Source organism: Helianthus annuus, chromosome 2 (genome assembly GCF_002127325.2).
Source record: "Helianthus annuus cultivar XRQ/B chromosome 2, HanXRQr2.0-SUNRISE, whole genome shotgun sequence".
Lineage (NCBI taxonomy): Eukaryota > Viridiplantae > Streptophyta > Magnoliopsida > Asterales > Asteraceae > Helianthus > Helianthus annuus.
In genome coordinates this window covers 145,856,194-145,861,403 of record NC_035434.2, presented here as the reverse complement: position 1 = coordinate 145,861,403, position 5,210 = coordinate 145,856,194, and the positions used below count along the sequence as shown (strand labels likewise).

Here is a 5,210-nt window from a genome sequence, read left to right as displayed (position 1 = left end):
AGAAAGAAAAAATCGAACCTTAGCGGTTCGTATAGCAAGAGCAAGATCGAACCTTTGTGGTTCGAATAGCAAGTCAGCAAGAAATATGATTCAAAGTAAGCAAGTAGGAACGGATTCAAATCAAGAAAGAAAGTAGCCATAATGGTTAAGAAAAGAAAGAACGACCGCAAGCAAGAACGAAGCAAGTAGAAAGAACCGGATCAACAGGGTGAATGTTGGGATTAATCTTGATCGGGTCGGATACGGGTCAAGTACGGTTTAACGGGTACAGGTCGATGGATAGTGGCATGTTATGCATGAGTGAATTAGACTTGGTAACAAGTTTGACCAAATTCCTTGGAATTGCACGTTATAAAGCTGCATGTTAAGTTGAAGAGTGGGTCATCCCTATTACCTGTTCTTTAGGATATAGTTTAGGATTTTAATATTTTTAATTCCCACGTTCACATATTGTATGGCTATATATAAAGCCTTTTGTTTATTAAATAAAGTAGTAACCCTTTTTGTTTTATCAAATACTGCAAGCTTTCCTTTCACGTTCAGCATATCAATTTCACATTCACATATCTTGAAGTGAGTTGTGAGTGTGTGTGGAGTGGGGCCTGTAACCAACAACCATAAATATCTTGAACTAAAGAGTACTGACCTTTCATAGACATAACCATAAATATCATATCTATCATGAATAAACAGAAAACAAACTAAAAGAACCCAATTTGATGTGAATCCAAAACAAAGGCACCAAAAGCAAATTAAACAACATTCATGACCTGCCCCACCATCACACCACCGCTGTATAGCAGACCAAATAAAACCACAGCATCCATCTGTTTCCTAGTTTATCTCTGGCGAATGGAAGAGCAGACGGTAGAAACATTAGAGCCCTATTGTACGCATCAGCTGTGCCCACGTTTATTTCCCTCCTAAACTCTTCGTCTCCTAATATCATTTGGTTTCGTAAATTAAATACGATTACCCTGCGCCTTGCAAACCCGACTGCCAGCTCGTCACTTGTTATGCGGATTCGTCCAATGTGCTCACTCAGATCTGTGAGCAAGTGCCACCCATCTACTGAGTCTGGGTCCATCAGTGTGCCGCCAATGAATACAATTTCTTCTGTCTTGCTGTTGCGTACATGAAATGCGCGGTTTGGTACCACTATGTATCGAAAAAAGAAAACCATGTCAACTATTATGAACAGTAATCTAAGTTAGTTCTGCTGATCTCGATGTAACTCAAAATACAGGCAATTGTGGGTTCAATGTGAAAATCGTTATGGATTAAATTATAAGAGATTTTTAAAATCAAACAATACAATCTAATTAAATCAACTACACATAGAAATCAAACCAACCTTTAAGGTTAAATCATAATAAGAGAATTATGCATACAAATCGATCCGAGGCGAATCAACATGATTTATCGAGTATTGAATAAAACCTGCGATAAGAAATAAAGAAAAAAACAAACAAATAATTACAACAAAAAAAGTCAAAAACTTACCTCAAAATCTGGTTGAGATGAGTGATAAAGAGAGGAGATTTAGGGTTCGAAGCATAACCACCATCTACACTCGACAACAACCCTAGCCGCCGGCATCATCAGCACCTTTGCAACCGTCAATGCAATTCAGACCTAAATCCATGTCTCGCCAACATCTGAGACCACCGACTCCATTACAACCGTCGCTCACTCCTCCTGAAACAAGAAGCATCACTATGGCGATAGCAATCATAGATGACCGCCTGAAACAAACAATGAACAGAATCGAAAACAATTGGATAATTTCAAAATCTAAACTAAACGACTTTATTACCTCATGTTCATAAAAGGAATCTTACACAGTATCAAAAACGAATCTTAGTTTTGGTGAGTTTAGGTGTGTTTTATGCCTCAGTGTACCAGCAGCATTGTTTAAGTCAACATTTAATTTGTCAATATTGTCTTTTACATCTGAAGTAAGAAAAACCTGGGCCACACTAACGGTTTTTGCCAGTGACAAATAGCCCGTGATGTTTACGAGGGTTTGTACGGTGTAATCGGATTGTTATACGACATAATTCAATGTGTCTACAGCTTCTCGATGGAACTCATCTTGTCCCATTGAAAGAAGTATGCAGCCGGTACTGGATAGCAACAAAATTTTAAACAACATGAGTATCAATCATTTAGTTAAACATTAAAACAATAGATTATCCGATTATTACAACTTCAAACAGCATACATACATTAAACACTATCCTTGGACTATTTTATTACTAAATGTAATATCATACAATCATTTAGTGGCTTCTTAAGTGACAAAAATACAATCCTAAAACTATCTTTATATGACAAAAATCATATAAGATCACTTATAAACTATATACACCTATGGTTCTGAACGAAATCAATATAAGAAGCCTGAAACTGTGGCCTGCTACTCAGAACCGAAACCAAGTTTGTAACCCTGTGAACGTCGAGTTTGACTGAAGGAGTACAAATTCAGTAACGTAAGGGTACAACTCATGCCACCTAATTGTTAAAGGTCAACTTCGTTACTGAATAGAACTGCATCAAACACGCGCCTTGGGAACTCGCGGATCCTCCAACCGTGAAGCTTGCAGAGATTCTTCACCGACACGTTTTCATGATAATAATGTGGGATCTCGTTGAACGGTTTTGGTGGTGATTCCCATAAGGGCCGCAAAAAGTAAGACACTTTTTGGCCGTCTGCAGGGTCGGATCTGCTGAATTATATAATAAATCTAGACATTAATATAAATATTATTATAAGTTTATTTAGTCTGGAACATAATGGGTCAAAAACGGTTAATGTAGTTTGACAGTTAAGTTAGTTAAAGTTGGATATTCATTCAACATGTTCTTCCAAGTGGTGCTTTGGTTGATCACACGTGTTGAATGCATACATATAATTCAACACGTGTGATTAAACGAAGCACCACGTATATGTGTGCTATGTATATGAAGAAAAATTAAACTTAGGTTGTTTATTACAATTATTTTTTTTTATTCAATTGTCAAATGGGTGAAACCTGAAAGTCAAACTCGGTCGGTCAAACAAGGTTAATCTTGGTTTACAGTTATGATTGGTAGTTTTGTGTCAGTTAATCACCCACTTGATAGTGATTACGTCAGTTGATGTCTAGTGATAATCGTGCATATAAGGGTCAGTCAAGAGTCAGATGAAAACTCAAAAAATAAGGAAAAGAGTGTTGACAGGCAGGCTTGACACATTTAGACATGTATTAGAAGTTTCCGAACAGGTCAAACAAGAGGACTTTTAAAACATAACTAAATCATGTGACCTGTTACCCAGCCCGGCTGACCCGACTCAGATTAAGAAGATTACCAGTTTTAACCCAAACCCATTTGGCTAGCTATACAGCCTACCTGACCCGTCCAATGTTCCACCCATAGAAGAGACATACCTGGGCATTCAATACCAACCAAAGACAACGTTAATGGATTTATTTGAAACTAAATCACAGTTAAAGTCAATAATAAACTGCAAACTAAAATTAGAAGATAGGAAACTTGCCTAATATTCAGCAGAATTGCAATCGAAAGCAATTACACGTTTTTAATTATAAAAAGTACCTTTAATTTCTTTAACCTAGACTTGTTATCAACACAACAGGCTAGAGCAGAGGTTCTATGGTCCCAAACACAATACCAAAGACACCATTACATAACAAAAGCATAAAAATACAAATTCATAACCATCAATCTTCAACAGGAATCATGACTGAGTTCATATATTACAAGAAATAAGAAACAAAACCAGTAGAGAGGGAAAGAGAAACCTGCAGATGTGGTGGTTGACGAATCGATTAGGGTTTTGGCGAGATGAAGAGGGGTTGTTTCAATCCGTCCTTTTAAACACCGATTACACCTTTGAAACACGGGTATAGATCAGTCTCATTCGATTATCATCATTACCAAACATAATCAAATCCAAAAACATACCTCTGGAATTATCAATCGGAACCCTAGGTATGGCTCTGCCCAAATCCTAATAACCCCTCGACTGACTTGCGACGGAACCCTAAAGCCATCGTCGGGCTTCGCTTTGTCCACAACCTACCACTGCCATCATCCAAACACCATCATCACTGACCTGGCGTCATCTCGGGAGGACTTATGCAAACGAACAGGGCTATTGAATTCAAGAATCTGATGATTGCATTCAAAGAGGAACGGTTGAGTTGAAGAAACTGATAATGGCATTGAATGAGAAGTGAACGGATGTAGAGAGATGGAGATTGATTAATCCTGTATCTATTTTATGTGAGAAGGGTAGAAAGGGAACAAAATGGAAAAAAAATAGGCATTTTAAGTTAACCCTTCATATGCCGTCTTAAAAAATGAATGGAAATTACTATTTGGTACATAGGAGATGCTTTATATAGTATATAGATATAGATATAGATATAGATATAGATATAGATATAGATATAGATATAGATATAGATATAGATATAGATATAGATATAGATATAGATTTGTTTTACTTTATTTATTTATTGTCATTTTTTCTAATATTGTATGATTACACGGTAGAAAAATTGGGATACCCCATTTAATCATCTCCTTCTTCGTCTATTAGTTAATTAGAAACTATGAATCAAATTAGAAACTAAGAATCAAAAATCTTATTCAAACCAAGATATTCGGACACCCGATATAAGAAATTATACCAAAAAAATCAAAAGAGAAACATGATTGGATGATAGCTAAGAGAAGATTCAGAAATATTGAGTGATGAACAATGATTCTCCACTGAAGAAATGTGCAAGTCGCGATGGTAATGTGCAAGTCGCGATGGTGTTGTGCGAATAAAGAAAAGCAAAAGGCGTTTGGTAAGAAGATTAACATGATTAAAGCCGCGATTGATGAGAAGAAGGTGTTCATTTTTTATATCCTGCCTATTCTAATCATATAACTTTTTTTACTCAATAACCCGTTAAAAGACTCATGATGATCCAGAATGTAGCTATGAAAATTAGTTTAAAGATTACCTGCAAGGTCACAACAAAAGCCCATTCACCTTTATGTTAAGAGATTATATAACTGATTCCTTTTTTAATTAGCTGATTGTTTACTTAACTGAAAAGTATAAATTGAAATGTGTTTTATTACATAAGACAGGCAGGAAATGTTCTATTACTTGTTGGTATTTGATGCAGCTGTTCTTCAAACGCTTGAAT

At 36.2% G+C, this 5,210-nt stretch overlaps 1 long non-coding RNA gene across 10 annotated transcripts; it reads right to left on the bottom strand.

Annotated features, from left to right (window-relative positions):
• Positions 1-622: 622 nt before the first annotated feature.
• LOC110923659 lies at positions 623-4,291 on the bottom strand. 10 transcript variants are annotated; one of them, XR_002584196.2, is made up of 5 exons: positions 3,970-4,290; positions 3,353-3,895; positions 1,842-2,729; positions 1,504-1,745; positions 623-1,158 (listed from the first exon to the last, which is right to left on the bottom strand). It is a non-coding gene; the product is annotated as an uncharacterized LOC110923659 (long non-coding RNA). The 10 variants fall into 10 exon arrangements; XR_004881870.1 differs by having other exon boundaries at positions 1,504-2,729; positions 3,353-3,730; positions 3,807-3,895; XR_002584200.2 differs by having other exon boundaries at positions 1,504-2,729; positions 3,353-3,431; positions 3,807-3,895; positions 3,970-4,289.
• Positions 4,292-5,210: the final 919 nt, after the last annotated feature.